We start from the raw sequence: 22252 nt of genomic DNA, 5'->3' as shown, positions 1-22252 counted from the left end.
GCATATCCCTTTGATCCACCAATTGCCTCATAGAGGACTTCACCTGCTTGGGCACAAATGTAAACAATCACAATCATCGCCTCTTAAGGAGGACTTCAGACATTTGCCCGGCCAAGTAACAGGTCGGGTCTCCCAGACTACATGAAGAATAGAAGTCCTACCTCAAGTGGTTTAAAAACCAAGCAGCAGCAAGCAAGTTCTTAAAGAACTGTAAGCGACTAAATGTACCTGAAATCAATCAAGTATCATCAGTACTCAGACAGACAAACAGTAAACAGCAAATGTTAATCAATTAATCTGTACAGACAAGTAACACAGGTTAATGCACACAAGTGCAAGCTATAAGCCCAAGCTCAAGCATCACAACCTACAAAACAAAGTCATGTTAGTGGACAACATCAAACAATCTCAATTTAATTGATTTCCATTTCTCTCCTTAAGCCTTTTGCATTTCAACCTGAAAATCCACACCAAATGTGAGAAACTAGACCACTAGGCCAAGCCTAGGGTCCAAAAGGGAGAAAAAAATCTAAACAGAAAGTAATTCTCAACCAAAACCAAATTAATACAAATAGAAAGCAAATGCAATTGATCCCATACTCATATCATTCACCATATTCATTTCATGCACATGTTGGTACAAACTAGGTCAAATGCAACATCAAAAGTCCAAACAGAATAACTTCAATCAAAAGCATACCAAAACAATTCCAAAAATCCTCAAATAATTCACACCTAAAGAGGACCTATTCAAGGTATAGCATGTCAATTTTAAGCTCAATTGGACAAAAGGAACTAGGTCAATGAAAATCAAGAAATCCAGACACAATTATCCAAACCAATTCATAGCATCAACACATGCATTCACTTCAAAAATTCATAAATCAGTGATAACATTTAAGAAATGAATGGGACCAAAACAGGGATGTCCTACAATGTGTCTATAACCAGCATACCAAATTTCACATTCATCCAAAACCATGTGAGAATTTCACACAAGATATACAAACATGTGTCATATGAACTTGCACAATTAACCAACAGAGATGAAAAATATCAATCAAATTGAAAATGCCACATAAAAATCCAGAAATATTCACATAACATCTCAACATATCAGTAATCATCCATGCAAAATCTCACTCCATTTCAACAATCATAGGCCAGGCAAATAAATTCATGAAGTTGACCTAGCTAGGTGTGACACAAATTGTCACACCTAGATTCAAAAAATCATATCTCACTCCTCAGGTATCCAAAAATTACAAACTTTATATGTAAATCACCATCAACATGTCTAGAATGAGCTCAAAAAATTTCAGGAATTTCTTTTAATGTATGAGCATTTCACATTGAAAATGGCAGAACATGTCAAAAATACACACAAGTCAAAGTTCCCTAAGCCAAGTCAATATCTCATCATGCACAACTTGCAAAATCATGTCCATAAAAAACTAGAGACAAAATGGGGTCTAACAAAAAAATCCTCATATTTTTCTGACTTTCCATTATTTTTTTATGATTTTTCTAAGTTTTAAATGATTTTTAAAATAATTATTCAATTGTTATTAATTAATTAAATGATGGAATGGCATAATGGTAATTTCCTCTCAGAACACCTAAAACACTGCGTTTCACTAATGCAGTGGAGGCACGCTATTGGTCAGCTTTGGCGCGGCAAACATAATTCAAACGCGGCAAGGAAATCAAACGGATCAAACACAAAGATTCTCCAGAAATCTCATCATCTTCATCAACATTTTCCAGATTTGGGGACGAACACATGAACATCAAACCCTAACCAAAATCTACAAACTAATACTCGTTGGAAAGGTCTCAATGTCAGGATTACAAATATGCCAATGGTTTTGTCCAATTCTTCCTATATTTCCTGAATCGAGCAACTTAGGTTTCCACATCCTAACTTCAAATCAAGATAACTCGAGCTATGTTTCATCAATTCACAAACCAATTGCAGCATTGCATTCTATGTTAATCACTCTTCAAAACACATATAACAATTGACAAAATCGTGAGATTCGAAATCTCACCTTAATTGGAAGGCAGTGATGAATTTTGAAGTGTTGCGCTCCAATTTCCAAAAACAGTTGAAGTAAGGTGTTAGGGAAGATGACTAGAAGCGTTAGGTTCAGTTGAAGTAGCTCCTAGTGCATGAAAATTCCAAATGCCATTGATGCATCAAGAGTGAACAGTTGCGTTTGGTGATGATTTGGATGATGAATTCACGAAACAGTTGAAGGAGAAGAGGATTGGAGATGGCAGCAAGAAGAATTACACCAATTGATGGAGAATTGAAAGAGACTTTTGGAATTTTGCTTGAAGTGTTCTTGAGAGACTTTGGTGAATTTGGAGGGAAAAGAGATTGTGATCTTGAGGATTGTGATTCTGTTAGAAGTTAGTTATGATTAGGAATATATACTTCCCATTAATCAAGCCTTAATCATCCAAATTAACAAATGTGCAAGTGATTAGCAAAATGTCATTTTCAAAAGGCAAGGGCAAAATGGTATTTTCCTATGGGCTCTGTGACAGCTCATTGACAGCTCACACACTCTCAAAATGACATGTTTGAGCTGTTGCAACTTGTCCCATGGCCATTGGATGTATATTTTGCAATTTCACTATGTCATGGCACTTTTATGCATTTTCAAGTTCATTTCAAAAGTGAATTGTTCAACCATTGCACCTTGACCTGTTATGATGATTCAAACCAATTCCAATTGTCATTTGTAAGGTGTTACAAAAATCCCCATTCAAAAATTCTCATTATTTCACAAGTTGGACCATTTTGCCCTTGGATCTTTAACTGTACACTTGAAATTTGACTTTTTGCATTGACCATTTTTGAAGAATTCCAATTATGCACCATGAAAGTACATGTCAAATGGAGTTTGTGCATAAAAAGATCACTCAATTTGGACACTCCATGTGGAAGTTATGCTCCTCTGATTATGGGTCATTTTTGAAATTGAATGGACCATAACTTGCCAACCATACACGGGATTTTCAAGTTCTTGGACTTTTTGGAAAGGTGAGACCAAGATCTACAACTTTCATGTTGAACAAATTTTCATTTGAAGCATTTTTGGACATGTAATTTTGAGGTCAAAAACTTTCCATTTTTGGAAACTTCCATTACAAGTCACTTTCTATTTTTGGCAATTTTTGTTCTGACTTGATTTTCTTCATTCTTGAGCTTTGACATGTCAAATAACACTTGTTCCAACATGAATGAAGTGTATCCAACTCTCTCCCACCTCCAAATCCATAAAATCAAGCACAGTTGACCACAGTTGACTTTTTTCAACTGATAGATGAATTTGGCCATGTACTGATCAATCTGAGCTCCAATCTCCTGATGAAATGGCTCAAGGATGAAACCCTAGCCTCAATAAGCTCCATAAAACCATAAGATGATCCCCATATACATCATAGACCCCATCTCCTGATCATGCCCTGATTGGCCCAATGCAACTGATTAGGGTTGACCAGTGGTCAAAACCCTAATCTCAAGGAATATGCTTCAACACTTGATGATGACAAACCATGATGATGATGATGAATCATTGTAAACAAGATGAAGACCAATCTCCTTTGAGAATCATGAAACCCTAACTTGAATCACCACCCTCAGATGATTAATGATCCAATCCACTGAAACCCCAACTTGCACTTTGACTTCTTCATCTTCTGACCAAGACTTGTGAGAATGGCTTGCACACTGTAACCACATGATATGCAATATGCAATGTCTAATGACCTAAAAAAAATGATATGCAATATGTTAGCTAATCCCAAGAGAGGAGGGCAAATTTTGAGGTGTTACAGTCATTTGTCATCATTGAAACTTATGATTGTATGTTGTCTGACAATTTGCCCTTACATACTCCCCCTTTTTGATGATGACAACCTGTGCAAAGCCAAAGAGACAAACAACATGCAGTATTTACACACATTATGCACACTCCCCCTTTCTTTTGTAATCTAAGGCTATCTGTAAAACCGACTGTTAATTGTGGTGAACATTTGAACATTTTGGTTGCTTGTACTCTTCTCCCCCTTTGACAACATCAAAAAGAGACAAGGAACGATTATTCAACGTAACATAAAATTCAACAGGAAATAACACTATCAGATAACAATATCACACCGAATATCATTACTGAACGATAATCATTAATTAAAAAGAAGATAAACATTACAATTGATTTTGCACAAACAAGCATAACAGAAAAATTCAGTCAAACAACAACAAATTCAGATGCATATGCAGGCCTATGTCCTAATGGTGTCGTCCTTGACGATAACAGATATTCGGGTTTCTGTAGGGGTCAGTTAGAGATGATATTTGTTCAGCAATACCGCCTAGATACTTGATACCCCCGTCGACCGACCGTTCCTGGCGTTCAAACGTTTCGGTAAATGCTGCATACCGTTCATTCATGCTTGTAGAGAGGTTATCGAGCCTCTCATTTTGCGCTTGAATTTGGCTGCTAATATGAGCATAGCGCTCATCCTGAGTTTGCATGAAGGATTGTTGAGCCAACTGCATATTTCGCATCATATCCAACAGTTCGGAAGAGTTTGCATGCTGTGGAGGAGACAGAGGAGATTCTTCATCATGGTGATACGGCTGGTAGAATTGACGTTGTGGTGACCAGCCCGTATGTTGCCATTCACCCCAACCACCCTGGTTGGGAGCATCTTCTTCAATTGAATGTGAATGCTGGACCCAAGCGGAGTTTGAGTAGTCGTGAGTGTCAACTTGTGGAGGACTATCAGCTCCACCATGCTGATCAAAGGCTTGTCCTGCTTCCTCTTCTTCATTTTCCTCTTCATCTTCTTCTTCACTTTCATCACTTTCATCATCTGCTTCAACAGTCGCAGGAACATTCCCTCTTCGAACAAACTTGTAGAGTCTCCGCTCATCATACCAAAAATATCCCATCATAGACAGAGTTTTTGGGCTGAACTCTTTGTCTGATGAAATGAAGGTATACGGGAAGGAGGGATGATCAACGTCGACTGCAGTAAGGACCTCTTGAATGAAAGATCCATAAGCAAGAGCCGTTCCTCGTCCGGAGTCACGTAGACTGAACATCCTACTGGCAATGTAGTAGGGCCAATTGATTTTCCGCTTATTTTTCAGAATGTATATGAGATGAACCTCAGCCTGTTCAACTCTGGAGAGACCTCCCTTCTTAGGTCGCAGGATGCGTGAGACAATCCACTGGAGAATCCGTTCTCCTGTTTTAAGCTTGCCGGCAGTGATAGTTCGTGGGAACGCATCACTGTTCACAATCTGATCAGGGTAGGGTCGTTTCAGCATGTCGTTCAACGCACTCTTAAACTCGTAACCCTCTATTTGGTGAGAGTCAGTTACCTCAGCTAGAGGATTTTCAGCAGCATCCAATGACATATCAAAATATTGGTTCCAAACATTTGACTTAAACGATACCTTTCTCGTGCCGATCCTGGAGTGAAACTTGTGCCCACGAAATTTGTCATGGAGACAGGCGTAGAACACGCGGATCAGGTCTTCACAATATTTAGCATTGCATTCCAGGAATTTGACAATGCCGTGGTACTGCAGCAGAGACATGATTTCCACGAGATGCATGCGTTCTGCAGTGAGTTTGTAGAATGCATGCTGCCTCACAACTCCTCTTTTGCCAATATCTTTGTTGAAGGATTCGACGAGAGCCGGTGGAACTAGCGATACAGCGGAGATGGGTAGAGATGCGGCAGATGATTCCCGTGATCTCTTACCGGTAGGTCTGCGGGATGTGGAAGCCATTGGAAATGATTTGAAGCTTTGTATGTGTGGGTAGAGAGTGAAGCTTGGTGAAGGTTTTTGAGAATGATTTTGCAAGAGAGAGGTTTTCCCTTTTTGTAGATGAGGATTTAGGGTTTTGGGAAGAGGAAAGACCAAGGGACAATAGACACTAGGTAGATGCAACTTACAAGGTAGTGGGAAGTTTGAAATGTAATGTAATGTAAATGCACACTTAATGAGGATTTTGAATGTAGATGCATGAGAAGTTTGAAGGTTTTTCTGCAGAAAAACAGAATTTTTGAGCGATGCGTCGACCATACCTCTGCATGCGTCGACGCATACTGTTTGATTTTTGAAAAAACACAAAAAAATTTAAGGGTGCGTCGACCATTGCCCTATTACGGTCGACTCATACAGGCAAAATTTCCAGTTTTTCACTTTTCTGCACATACGCTCACAAGTTTGATGCATAATTAGAATGCCACACAACAATAAACATCCAAAGAGATACATCATGTATATATACAATATTATTATGTAGTACAACTATTTAACCATCAAAATTTGCAGAGAGAGAGAGAGAGAAAGGAACAGTATCACCTCGATGCCGGAGTAACTTGATGAACAATAAACTTGTGCTTGCAACAACATCAACTTGTTAGAAGTACAAGATTATAGTCTTAAATGGAATAAGATAAAACCAGTAATTTATAATGCCCGTTCCGAAATATCGAGAATACCAAGTTCTCGGCGGATATGAAAGAAAGGTTCAGTAGCTAGCGGCTTTGTGAAGATGTCCGCTAGTTGATTTTCAGTATTAACATGTTCAAATACAATATCACCTTTCTCTACATGATCCCGAAGAAAGTGGTGTCGAATTTCGATATGTTTGGTGCGAGAATGTAACACAGGATTTTTGGTAAGATTGATGGCACTTGTATTGTCACAGAAAATGGGAATACGTTCAAGTTTGAGGTTAAAATCCAATAGTTGTTGCTTAATCCATAGGATTTGAGCACAACAACTACCGGCGGCAACGTATTCCGCTTCGGCGGTTGACAAAGCAACTGAAACCTGTTTCTTGCTATGCCAACTGACCAAAGAATTTGAAAATAAGTGACAAGTGCCACTGGTGCTTTTCCTATCTGATTTGCAACCGGCAAAATCGGAATCGGAGAAACCTACCAATGAGCAATCATTACCTTTGGAATACCATAGTCCATACTTCGGAGTACCAGATAGGTATCGAAGTATTCGTTTGACAGCTTTTAGATGGGATTCCTTGGGACATGATTGATATCTTGCGCACATGCACACGCTAAACATAATATCGGGACGAGAAGCAGTAAGATAGAGAAGTGATCCAATCATACCTCTATACCGTTTTACGTTTACGTCCTTACCGTTTTCATCTTTGTTCAAGTTTGTACATGTTGGCATGGGGGTGTCAATGGCCTTAGCTTTTGCCATGTCAAATCTCTTGATAAGGTCCAAACAGTACTTTGTTTGACTCACGAATGTTCCTTCTTTGAGTTGTTTAATTTGCAAACCGAGAAAGTATGTGAGCTCCCCCATCATACTCATCTCGAATTCACCCTACATAAGATCTAAAAACTCTCTCACAAGATTCATGTTAGTAGACCCAAATATAATATCGTCTACATAAATTTGTACTAATATCAAGTGCTTTCCTTGACGTTTAACGAAGAGAGTCGTGTCAACCTTTCCTCTTGAGTAACCTTGATCGAGTAAAAATTTACTTAGTCGCTCATACCAAGCTCTAGGAGCTTGTTTGAGACCATATAAAGCCCTTTTTAGTTTATAAACATGATCAGGATACTCATGAGATTCAAAACCCGGAGGTTGTGCGACGTAGACCTCTTCATTTATGTGACCGTTAAGGAACACACTTTTAACATCCATTTGGAATAGTTTAAAGTCTTTCGCACAAGCGAAGGCAAGGAGAAGGCGTATAGCCTCGAGTCGGGCAATCGGCGCATAAGTTTCCTCATAGTCGATGCCTTCCTCTTGGTTATACCCTTGCGCGACTAAACGCGCCTTGTTACAGGTTATTACCCCGTTTTCGTCCAACTTGTTCCTAAACACCCATCGGGTGCCGATTACTCGATGATCTCGCGGAGGGGGGACAAGGTCCCAAACCTCATTTCTAGTGAACTGATTTAGTTCCTCCTGCATTGACAAAAACCAGTGTTCATCGAGTAGGGCTTCTTTAGGGTTTTTAGGTTCTATTTGTGAAACGAAAGCGAAGTGATAACAGAAATTACTTAGCTTCGATTGAGTTGTAACCCCCTTTGAGATATCTCCGAGAATGTTGTCAATTGGATTGTCTTTGGAAGACTTCCAAGCTTGAGGGAGATCATCGTTTGAAGGCAGATGAACTACCTCGCTTTCCTCATGGTGTACATCTTTATCCTCCTCAATTTTGACTTTGTCGGGTTGATCAATCCCCGACTCGCCCCCTTTGAGTATGTCTTCCGTAGATGTACCTGCACCATGAACAACACTACCCTTTCCGACGTTTCTCAGATTGGATTCATCAAAAGTGACATGTACAGACTCTTCCACAGCAAGTAATCGTTTATTATATATTCTATATGCTTTACTCGATTGAGAGTATCCGAGGAATATACCTTCGTCGGCCTTGGAGTCGAATTTGCCCAAGTTTTCCTTTCCATTATTTAATACAAAACATTTGCAACCAAAAACATGTAAGTGAGAGATATTTGGCTTTCGTTCTTTTAAAAGCTCATACGGTGTTTTATTTAGAATGTGGCGAATGAGCACCCTATTCAAAACATAACACGCCGTACTAATGGCGTCGGCCCAAAAATATTTCGGTAAGCCACTTTCGTTGATCATTGTTCTTCCCAATTCTTCCAAAATTCGATTTTTACGCTCCACAACCCCATTTTGTTGAGGAGTACGTGGAGCGGAGAAGTTATGATCGATACCATGGTTATCGCAATATTCTTCAAATAAATGATTTTCGAACTCACCCCCATGGTCGCTTCTAATTGAAACAATGTTTATATTTAATTTATTTTGGGAAAGCTTAGCAAACCTTTCAAAGGCGGCGAATGTATCGCTCTTGCTTACTAAAAAGATAGTCCAACAGAATCTAGAAAAATCGTCCACTATTACGAAACCGTAATAATTTTCTCCTAGAATTTTAATCCTAGACGGCCCAAATAAGTCCATATGAAGAAGTTCGAGAGGTCTCGTTGTTGAAACGATATTTTTGGATTTAAATGAGATTCTCGTTTGCTTCCCTTTTTGACAAGCATCACAAAGGTGATCCTTGGTGAACTTTATTTTGGGGAGACCTAAGACTAGATCTTTTGAGACTATTTTGTTTAGTAAGTCAAAGTTAACATGTGCTAAACGCCTATGCCATAACCATGAATCTTCATTCATTGTTACAAGGCATTTGTCACTTGTTAACGATACTTCATTCAAATCTAACATATAGACATTATTCACACGCAGGCCATTAAACATACTCTTCTTATCATTATTATGTACAATTTTGCAACAATCTTTTGAAAATGATACATTGTATCCTTTGTCACATAATTGACTGATGCTAAGTAGATTGTGTTTAAGACCTTCGACAAGCAATACATCAGAAATAGTAGTGGAAGAAGGATTACCTACACTACCTTTGCCAAGTATTGCTCCACGGTTGTTGTCACCATAGGTTACATATCCCTTCTTCTTAGCTACGAAGTCAATGAAGAGTGATATGTCTCCTGACATGTGCCTTGAGCATCCACTGTCGAGAACCCATCTTCTCTCGGTAGTCTCGAGGCATTGTACCTATGGAAATGCAATTAACACGAGGAGGTACCCAATGGCTTATTGGGTCCTGAATGGTGAGGAACGAAATGGTTGCATTTGGGCAGCCATTGATAAATGCCTTTAGGAACTAAAAATCTCCTAAACCTACATTTAGCAATGTAGTGGCTATTCTTGCAACAATAAAGACAAGAGAAATTTACATTTTGATTGCCTTTGCTATCTTCATCCTTTATAATATATTTATCTTTTTGATATGGATTAACCATACTTTTTCGAAAGTTTGATTTATCGATAGCAAAGGTAATCTTGGGCTCAAGAGCCTTGTCAAGTTTGGCCTTTAGGTTTCTTACCTCACCTTGCCAAATATAACAAGTATCACACCCAAAGTTAATCATCCTACTTCTAAGGTCCTCACAACCTGCTTTTGTGCTTTCTACTATAGAAGCTTTAAGTGCCTCAAGTCTCCTTTCGGATTCTCGAATTTTTTGTTCCAAATGAGTAAAAATTTTGTTGTTTGAGGCAAGCCTTTTAAAGGCCTCTTTCGCTTCACAGTGTAAAGTATCAAAAGCAGTTTACAATTCATGATGAGACATACTAGAGGATTTTTCATATTTAGCATGTCGTACCTGTTTCTTTTTGTTCTTTTGATGAGCAGAGAGACATAGGTTTGCATTTTCATCTTCATCACTAGAACTTTCATCATCGGAGGAGTCGCTATCGCTTTCCCAAGCTATGTATGCTCTCCTTGGCTTTGATGATTTCTTGTGTGATTTGTATGATTCCTTTTCCTTTGTCTTCTTGTTCATTGGACAGTCCGGTTTGTAGTGACCGGGCTTTCCACACGTATAGCACGACCCTCTAGTCATTTTACCTTTTGAGTCATCATTTTTAGAGTACCTAGATTGTTTCCGGAAGTTTACCAAGTTCTTCTCGGAATGTTGGATGTCGTTCTTTCTCACGTAACGATTGTAGCGTTTAACGAACAACCCGATATCTTCACTCTTGTCCTCTTCTTCTTCGTCGCTCGAGGAATAATCACTTTGCTCTTTTGCTTGAGACTTCGAGGAGGAAGTCTTTAGAGCTATAGATTTCTTTTCACTCACCTTTGCTTTGTCCTTCTTTTCTTTCTTTTCGTGTTGTTCTAGGCTCAAGAGAACTTGTTCGTGCTCTTGTAGTTTGCCAAATAATGTTGTCAAGTCTAATGTGGTAAGATCATTTGCTTCGTTGATGGCGGTCACTTTCGGCTGCCATTCCCTGTTAAGACATCTCAAGATCTTATTAGTAGCAACATCATTGGAAACCGGCCTACCAAGTGAATGTAATTGATTGATGAGATGAGTAAATCTCTTTTGCATGTCAGCAATGGTTTCCCCTTGCTACATGAAAAAGAGATCAAACTCTTGTGTTAGTGTGTTGATTCTTGCCAACTTAACATCGTTCGTCCCCTCATGGGCAATTTGTAGTGAATCCCACATGGCCTTAGCAGTAGGACAATGGGATACACGATAGTATTCATCTACACCTAATGAGGAGATTAGGATATTTTTGGCTTTCCAATCATAGTTGTATTTCTTTTCATCATCATCGGTCCATTGTGCTTCGGGCTTAGGCACTAATTCATTATTCTCATTGGTCATGGTTATTTCAATTGGACCATTGAGAATAACATTCCATATTTTTCTATCTATGGAATTTATGTGCACCCGCATACAGTCTTTCCAATAACTATAATTTTTACCATTGAAAACGGGAACTCTATTATAAGCCCCTTTAGGTTCGTTAGCCATTTTCTATCAAAGTTATATTTTGAAGCACGGAGTAAACCGGAGCTCCTGATACCACTTGTTAGACTATGGCACAGATCTAGAAGGGGGGGGGGGGGTTGAATAGATCCCAATTAAAATTTGAGTCAGCGCTACCAATTAAAAATTGGTTTTGAAAAATTGTTTTAAGTGCGGAAGCGGCCGAGGAAAAATATAGTCTAAAACGAATCGTTATTGGAAAACCGGATATGCGTCAAGCCTATGGATTAGTGATAATGTAAAATACGAATCACTACACTAGTTACACAATCAATGATTTGTTTCACTTACTAGGATTCCTAGTTCCAATGATTCGAATACCAAATCAAACTAGATACACACTTAAGATAATTTTGGTTTAGACAAATTATCAAACACTTGGTGTGCAAAAAACACTCCAAGTGATATTTGTCTTGAGTAAGTGATTCCAATTAATCTAGTACAATGTTCTATTGTACTTTGGATTCAAAAACAGAGTTTTAACCTCTTACTCAATTAATATCAATGTTTGATAAAAGTGCTTATACTAAAATCACTTAATTTTTAAGCTAAAAATCAATTATGCAGAAAGTTAGAGAAGACAAGGATTTGATGAGGCAGTTCCCCCGCCGTCCTCGCTTCGGGGTACGTCTTCCCTCAATTCTAAAACTAGAATTGAGATGATTTAATAGATATCACTTGTTGAATTTAACCGTTTATACAAGGATTGCAAAGCAAATATACAACCGAACTCTCAAGACGTTGAATGTTGCTTCCACTCCTTGTTCCTTGATTCAAGATGAATCAAGCCCTTCGATTGTTGTCGATAGACCTCCGATTCCAGCCCCTTTGTTGAATAACCTTCCGTTCTTCAAACCCTCGGCCCGGCTGATCTCAGCTACAACGAATCGAACCCGAATTCTTCCCTTCAATATCACCGAATCCGCTACTAGATTGACGAAGACTTCCTCTTCTCAAATACCTTCGCTCAGCTGAAACTTGATGAAGAAATTCGTCCAAAAACCCCCAAACACAAACCAGTCTTGGAGGACAAAACCCCAACGGTTTTATTCAAGAAAAAACCTGTCACAAGCTTCAACCCGAACCAGATTCCCCAATCACGGCTTCGAACCTTATCACCTTTAACCAATCACAAAGCACTTCAAAAATGGTTGTGTGTAGTTGATGTGTTGAAGATGAAGATGATGAATCTTGGACACCTATTTCACTTTTTCTTGTTTCTTTGAACACTTGAATCAATTTGACAAATGTTAGTTGATACAAGTGATTAGGCTTCTATATATAGTAACCAACTTACCAACCAAAAATAACAGCTTTTCAAACAGTGGAAAATATTCAGAAAACTGAGTTTGCGCACGAGCGGTCGACCATAGGTCGGCGTGCGCTGACCCGTGGGAAAATGAAGGTTTCATGCGCCGACCCTATGGTCGACTCAAGTCTTCCATGCGCTGACCCGTGGCCAACTGCACTATGCCATGCGCCGACCTGTGGTCGACTCAAGCAACCATGCGCTGACCAGTCACCAACTGGTCTGTGTTATGCGCTGACCCGTGGCTCATGCGCTGACCCTTGCGGTCGACTCAAAGCCTGCAAATCTGCAAAAATTCGTATTTTTGTGGTTTTCATGCATTTCGTCATGATCACATTTTATCCACATATGTTTTATGAAATATAGCAGTTTTAGATAAGCATAGAGAAGGATATGATAGGTGATATGTTGCATTTGTTTGTAGACGTGGAATCGACAATGCCGATTCATCCATGACGGTCATTTGTCATCATCGAAACTTATGATTGTATGTTGTCTGACAATTTTCCCTTACACATGCAAGCATGCAAGAGAGATTTTCAAACTTTTGCCAAAAATGGAAGTGTGCAATTATCAATCTCATGGCCTATAAATAAGACCTCTCTTGCTCAGAAATGAGGACCTCATGCCCAAGCTTTGATTCAGCGACCCCAAACCCTCGCCATCAAAGGATAAGATTGAAGATTTTCTTTGAAAATCGAGTTTTAAATCTCCAACTATTTTGAGATTGAAACTCCAAGAGTCTATCCCTTTCCTTGATCCATTTCCATTCCATCAAGCATCTGAAGCAAGGCCAAGCATAATTGAGAGCAAGATCGTGCCAATCTGAAGCTCCATTGAAGTCCTATCAATGTAGCAACAATATCGAGTTGCTTTAAGGTCAAATCGAAGCAACTCAGTTCATGATCCTCAAAATTAAAATCCCTATATCTTTTTATATACTTGGAATTGGACAAAATTAAGGCCAGATTCAAGCTCCTGAGCATTTTTCCTTCAAAATAGTGTACTCATTTCTTATTTTTCTTTGAGTTTTGGTTGGACCAGTCTGGTGGCCCTCACCGAAGAAGATGACCGGAGCGAGGGCTCCGGTGATGCGTTGGAATAATCCAGGCCATCTGATCTGAGTCCCAGGATCTAATCTCACGCGTCCAAATTGATTACCACACATGTGGAACATTTGAATGAAGACCACATGGAACACATGTTTTGGACCATTTGATATGCCACTTCACTTAATGAGGGAGATCAAATGGTCCACGTATTTTTGAATTTTAGATTTTTCATTTTAATTTCTTTATTTTCATTAATTCATATTAATTTCATTATTCATCCAAAAAAGATGGGACTTTCACCAAAAAAATTCAAATATTTTTCTCTTTCAATTTCAGAATTAAAATTATTTTTTGGATTAATATTGATATTTTTCATGATTTAATTGTTTTTGTGCATATTTTTAATTGTTTAAAAATATTTTTGACTTTCCAAAAATAATGGAATTTTTTGTCTAAGGTCCTTTGACCTTGTTTGACCTATGATAAATCTCTTGGCCATTTATTTGGTGTTTTGAAGAAGTTTTAGGTTTTTGATCAAACATAATTTAATTTAATGCATTTTTAATTGATTTTTAATTATTTAATTATGAATAAATTGTGTTGACCTATTTTTAATGACTTGTGAAGTTTGACTATTGTGTTTGGGCCTTGGTCAATGTTGATTTAACTTTTGTTGGATTAAAATCATTGGATTTAGGGGATTGATGAAATGTACATTTCATCTCCCAAAATGAATGAATGATTTTAATTTGATAAAATTCCCCCCATGACCAATTTGTGTTTATCTCATTTCCTCTCCCTCTTCATCTTCAATCCTATTCTATCTCATCCATTCCATTGACCAATGATATCTTTATATCCTAAGGCTAATTGGTTCATAAACCAATACAAGTATGGATGAGATTAGGTCCATCCTTTTACCATTTTATTTTTAAGTGTGGTATGTTTTAGGAGTGTGGTTCATTATACCATATATCTAACATGCATTAACACTAAAATTTCTATTGCTCGGCCTCAGATAATTGTGACTTCTATATAAGTCCAATTACGATTGCTTAACATAGCGGTAAATTTTGACCCAAAAGGCATAACATTCTAGTAAGTGGGATAGTAAGTCTCCCCCCTTTCATGGTATTGTATGGAAACTTGGCCTTTTTTCCTTCCTTTGGAAGATGTCTTGGTTCAAGGCTCCATGTTTGTGAATAGAGGGTTGAGTGTTCTCCAAAGAATGACTTAATCAATTGAAAAGCAAAAACAATACTAACATCTAATTAACTAACATTTGACTAACTTTTATTCTATTTGCTTTTAATTTCAAGTCATTTACTTTATGTCATTTAAAACTCAAGTCATTTATCATTTTTCCATTTACATATCATTTAACTTGTTTATGTTTATGCCATTTTTCCTTTGCTCACTTAAGTCATATATTGTGATTGTATATATTTATTTGTGTATCTTCTTTGTGTTTGTGGTCTTAGGACCCTAAAATACCTAATAACAACAAAAACTCTTAAAAAATGTTTGTGTGGACTGTTGGATTTGATTTGAGCTTTGGACTTAATAACTTTTGCTTGATTTCGAAGTCCAAAGGAAAAATGGGTTTCTATATGACATTCTTGTCTATTGGATTGCGTCTCATTGGTTAAATCTTTTCAACTCTTAACTTTTAAATTTTTGCTTAGGATTAGTCTCTTCATCTCCTCCCATTTCTTAAATTTCAAATATCTCCCCTCTTTCAAAATCTTCTTTGCTTGTGATTTTTAAACTTAGACTTTATTGCAAATTAGAAACTTTGGTCTTATGCCATTGCATTTTTAAACTTCTTTTCTTAATTCAAACTTGTAAATGAACTTAACAATACTTGACCTAAAATTTCATAAGACAAAAAGAACTAACACTCTTTCAAACTCTTTTAGGCATTTTGTGCCTCTTTTAAACTTAAATTTTTGTTAAAATCAATTCACTCACTTTGAAATTGATACCACAAACTACGAGGTTTTGATCCCTCATTTTTATGTTGGTACGTAGGCACAAGTCCGAAGGTCTTGTCAAACACAAAAATATAATTAATAAATTCTTTTCTCATCCCCACACTCTATTTATTGCAAATATCTTTTATGCCAAAACACATACACACATAAAAAGGGCATCATAGGACACTTTGGATGCTAACATCTTCCCTCTGTGTAACCAACCCCCTTACCTGTAATTTCTGGCATTTTATTAGTTTTGATTTGAAAACTTCTTATCTTTGAGTTTTGTTCGTACTTGTCCCTTTTCCTTTGGAAACAATAAAAGCGCGGTGGCGACTCTAGTTTTATTGACGTTAAGTTTATCCATAACTTAATGGTCATGAATTTACCGCTACACACGTCTAGCATATGGATGATCGATTAGACTACTACAATGATGATGTAAGTGCAATCTCTTTGTATTTCTGTAAGCTCTAGATGACAATAATTTTATTCGAACGTGGTACTTGTATATAATAATTTATCAATAATAAAAGGCATTTCTTTGTTATGTTTTTTTCTTCAAAATAATAAAGTTTCTAAAATAGCTATCCTATTTAATGAAACATTAAGTGTGACTTAATCATGAGATCTCATTAAATATACAGACATTGTTCTTAAATTATCCATACTCAAGCTTTATTATAAAGTGGGATAACATTAAAGAATTGAGACTATTATGTGGATAGACTGATGATCACATCTCATGGATCATGGATAAAGAGTAATCAAGTCTTCACAAATGTATGAATATTAGAAGTAGGGTCGGCCCCGAGCAAGGGCAAGACGACCCTTAACCCAAGGCCTCCAAATTAAGGGGTCTCATTTTGTTTTAAAGCAAAATATATATTTAATATTATATTAAATCAATTATAAAATGGATAATTAACATGAATTTGTCATTTGTCAAGTCGTAGGAGATTGATTTTTAAACAAACATGGATGTAAAGGTTGTGAGTTTAATCCTCCCTGTTATCCTTTGTTAATTACTGTTTCCTAATTTTTTTATTATTATGATAAATATTAATAATTTAAACTATTTAAAGATGAATACAAAATATAAAAGTAAAATGAAATTAAAGATTTAATGTTTTTCTTTCATTTTTTAATTATTTATCTTTTTATTTTGTAATTGTTAATTTCTTTTTTTTTATTTCTAATTTTATTTATTAATTGTTTAATGATCTTTTGGAGACACTAGTATAAAATATATTGTTAATATAAGTACTAATATGAAGATACTTCCTCTTCCATCTAGTGTGGTAGTTTTCTCTCCCAATAACTTTGGTAAGACTGTCGATGATGAAACAAAAGATTTTCTAGTGGAGTTCTATGCACCATGGTATGTATAGATTAACACGATCTTCTGTAAATTTATGATTTGACGATCTTTTTTCATTTACATTGTTTCTAAATTTTATTTTCTTGACAAATTCATTACTGTATTTAGATGTGATTATTTTAAGGCTTTTGCTTATGTAAGGATATTCTCTTGTCTAAGACTTCTACCATAGCTAACTTATAATCTTAATTTGATAATTTTAACTTATTATTAACTATATCAAAATTGATCCTAATATTGTTTATACTATTTATTTAGACTTATGAAAATGTTTTCACAGAACTCAGGTGGGAGAAGGAAGTAGTTATAACTGATGTTGACGCCGACGAATACAAAGATTTTATATAGAGATGAGTGTAATAACATCTTTTTATTTGAAGAATACAAGGAATTTCTCTTTTTAAAAAATTGTATTTTTTATTAAGGATTCATTTTTATTATTTGTCCCGGGCGTCTAAAAAGTCAGTACTGACCCTGCTTAAGAGTAATATTAATACTAAGTTGACCCACCATGAAAATACTATATAGAATGTTATGCAAGTGTCATAAGTTATTCTAAAGGTGATAATGGTGCATACCACCATTCATCTTGAAACCACTATGAACCTTGGATGTGGAGTCGAATAATTTATTGTCAATCAAACATTGTTCCTAACAGGATGATCATAAAGATGGTTGATGAATACTCCACAAATCATGTTGAGGGATATGAGTGACCTAGATGAAATTTGCTTGTCCTCCATAACAGGATATATGTCTAAGGGTCCAAATTGAACTAGACAATGGTGACACGATCTATGCATTGTGTTCAATATAGACATGAGGGGAAAAGGGTAATTTTACACACAAAGATTATCATAGAAAATTTTTAGTCAAGTCATGTGACATTTTCGTGACTTGGATGGCCGCGATGCGTTGCTAGATACCGCTCGCTGTTTATTATATTAAATGTACATGACATATAATGAATAAGTGAAATAAGGAACATCATCAGGTACAATTTACTTAAGAGAATTAGGAAACACTATAAGGTACAACGCACTTAAGCGAATTGTAGGACACCGTAAGGTACGGTACACTAAAGTGAAATATGGAATACCATAAGGTATCATGCACTTAAGTGAAAAATAGTATACTGTAAGGTCAATGCACTTAAGTGTGCTTTTTCAGCTTGCAATCCACACAAGTGATTCAATAAATAAAATCCTTATGCAAAAACTTTCATACTTGATGAAATTAGGTTTTGAATTATAGTTGTATTTTGTCTCCCTCTCTTTTTCCCTCTCTCGCTGTCTTCATTCGTATTATCTAACACTGAGATTGAAGGCACTCAGTTCATGTGGACTGAGTAGAGGCGTTGTTCTTTGTTCAACACTTATGATAATTCATCTGATTCTACATCAAAGGTGTTAATCACCATAAGAGGTCATTGTTTCTATCAGTGACCGTGATCATTTATAAGGATTGTATTAAGGGAGGTTTTTGTTTTTCATTGTGTTTATATCACGATTTCCCATCACTTTAAACTAGCCCAATCTAGACCACCAACAACCTAGTATAAAAACTACCCCAATATAGAAGTGTTGGCCATGAGGATTAACCAAGGATCAGGGAACACCGTACCCACCCGACTATCAAAGAGAGATGATGGTCAACATAAATAAGAAAGATAGCACGAACCCCGTTCCCTATATGATGCTTATACTCCCCACAACACTTCATGGGGAAAAATTTGGAAAGAATGTGAAAATACAAAGTTCAAAGAAATCGGGATCAGGAACTCATATCTAGTCAAAGAGTTTTCTTGGACATATAAGTCCAAGTACTGTCATTTCCACAAAAGACACAACTATAACACAAACGATCACATCTAACTAAAGGATGTAATTGAATGAATAATTTAATAATTAATGGTTTTTTTAGTACAACAAGGACGAAAAAGAGAGGTCGAGAATACTCGCTTAAGAATAAATGCTCTCCCTAGAGGAGAAAATCACCCAAGAAAATTGTCGAAGTTGTTTCCAAAGCCAAAGTCAAGGATGTATGGAGCAAAATCATGTATTCGAATATGGAGTTTGAGTTTGTGGAACACTTGAAGCATTTTGAGGTAGTCTGTGTTGGTATTCCTTTATTTGTTTAGTATGTACACTAAACATGGTTGACACCTTATAAAAAAAGGTTTGTTGATGCATGGACTAATAGAGTCACTCATTAAGAGAACATGACAACAAACAAGTACATCAATGTGAATTTGATCATATTACATTAATAATTATCAAATTATAACATCTTTTTTTATTTATTGTTTTTAGGGTTGAGTCTAGTCATTTGAGACTAAAAAACATGTTGACTACTAGCTGGGGAGATTTATGTAGAAGTTGGGATGTTGTGAACACCATGTTGAAGTTGCAACTAGGTTTAATCAGAGTATCGTCTCAAAAAAGTATTGCCAACATTGAGCATCGATATAACACTCCCTTTTACTCCAGATTATACGACTTTGTTTCAAGATGGTGTATACAACACATTGGAAAGGAGCTGGAAAGGGTCAAATTAGTTGGTTATGACAATGATGCATGTGGTTGCTTCAATAGAAAGGTAACATGGGTTACCTTGCGCGTGTCAAATTTTCGGTCTTCAATTATAAGGTAAGCATGTTCTGTTAGAATCAATTCAGGTGTTTTGGAAGAAATTAAATATTGAAGAGCATGAACTTACTCAAGAAGATAGTGGGACACAATTGGATTTAGAAGAAGAGTGTGAAGAGTTGAAGAGGTATTTTAATACATTGGATATTGGCCAGAGGATGATAAAGAAAAAAGTTCGGAAAATAACACATCCATCCATAACTTCCATATGTCCACCAATAATGAAGTAGAAGCCAAAAAAGGGAAATAAGAAGGGTAAAAATGGTCAAGACAGTGATGGCATCATGATCCTTCGCATTGGAAGTATGCCGAGGGCTTGTAGGGAAGTCAGACTACAAAGATATCATGTATAAAACATTAAAACCAATTGGAAGTCAATTGCCTAGCCAGTCTTCAAGATATCTTTACTTGTCTCAGTTATCTTATTTCTTACAAGAGTACATTAATGACATTGTTGATGTGAGTCAAGATGAAAATTCTGGTTTCCGTGCTATTGCAACTTTACTTGCTTGGGATGAAGAGTTATGGCATTTGGTTCGGACGTAGTTAGATGATGAAGTTTATCAACATCATCAATTGTATTTTAATATGGTATATAACATAGTCTCTAAAGTTAGAAGTTTGTTATGAGTAACTAAATTAGGTGTTCAGGGTCGTGAGAAATGGATGACGCTTTCTGATATGGGTTACCCTATAGCTTATAGATACAATGTCATATTGATCTCTTTGCCCAACAACCTTAACATCATTTTTTTCTCATTAGTAATATCTATATCCATGAATTCGAGTAGACATAAGATTATTGCAATTGGTTTTATTAACAACAATCATTGGATTCAGGTGAAGTTGAAACTCGATTATCCATTGCCTCCCGTCACTGATAGTGAAGGTAGAAGAACATGTGAAACAATATATGCAGAACTTATAAGGCAATCGGAAGAAGAAGCTAGAAAGTCACTATAATTTATTTTGTATTGATATTGTAGTATATTTTGTATTATATATATATATATATATATATATATATATATATATATATATATATATATATATATATATATATATATATATATATATATATATATATTATCGGGTTAATTGTGACTGTCTGGATACTTTTGATAGAATATGTTAATATTGTCATACTGTTTTATTAAAAATGTCAAAAGCTTAACCAAAAATACAAAAACATTTAAAAAAAACCTATGCCTATTGGAATTTTCAAAATTCTAGAAAATTTGATAATGTATCGGGTTTTTCTATATTCGGTACCCAGTATATGTTATCAATTTTTTGAAAAATTAGGTAGTAATGAAGACAATTTTTCAAAAATCAATTGTCATGCACCAATTTTTTTCAAAAAACAGATATAAATGCATCGGATATATGAAAAATCTAGTATTTTTTCATACTTTTTTAAAAAACAAACTATTTTTATCGGAGATCTAAAAATATAAGATATTTATTCAAATAAACTAAAAGATCCGACATTATTTTACAATATACGATATCTCTTCACATAAACTTAAAAAATTCGATATTGTATACAAAAATTCGATAATAAATTATATTTTTTAAAAACTCAAAAAATATTAAATAAAGACATAAAGGTAAAAATATAGTCTATGAGAGATGATAAATTTAAGTGTGGGATAACAGATAAAAATCTCAAATGTTTAGCATGATAAATTAATTAAGTTTCCAACCCATTTTTTATTTATTTTAAATTTTGATTGAAATTGTATTCTATTTAAAATCATATTTTAACTAAATATATTTAATAAGTGATATGATTCATATTAGAATAAATTAACAAAATATTAATAAGACTAAGGTATAAATTATAAAGTATCTTATCAATCGACCACTATTTAATCAAACATAATCTAAATTGATGTATATTCCAACTTTTTTCTCACGGTAACTCATTTAGCAAATGAATAAAATTAAAAGATGTAACTTTTCTTCATGTCATAGGGAGTTTCTTAATATGGTATTTAGGGAGTTTTTGTTAAAGTTAAAAGAACGATTTAAAAAATAATAATTTTAATGGTATATTTCTAAAAAATATTAAAGTTATTTCAATTTCCTTTATAAATTAAAAGATTGTTTTAACACACAATAACTTAAATATTTATTTTTTATAAACTAAAACATAATCAAAATTATATATATATATATATATATATATATATATATATATATATATATATATATATATATATATAAAATAGATTTTATAAAAATAATAATCAAAATAATTTTAATTTAAGTGATTTTAAAGAACTTTGATATTAAAAAATCATATCACAATAAATAAATATCTAAAATAAGACTCTTTGAAAATATATTTAAACAAAATTTTAATAACCATCAAACCTTAAACAAATTCTTTACATTATTTTAACCAAAACATATAATGAAATAGTTCACATACATGAACACCATAACGATAGTTTATATTGTTC

The sequence above is a fragment of the Lathyrus oleraceus genome, chromosome 3 (assembly GCF_024323335.1).
Source record: "Lathyrus oleraceus cultivar Zhongwan6 chromosome 3, CAAS_Psat_ZW6_1.0, whole genome shotgun sequence".
In the NCBI taxonomy this organism is placed as follows: domain Eukaryota; kingdom Viridiplantae; phylum Streptophyta; class Magnoliopsida; order Fabales; family Fabaceae; genus Lathyrus; species Lathyrus oleraceus.
Note: the sequence above shows the minus strand (reverse complement) of the source record.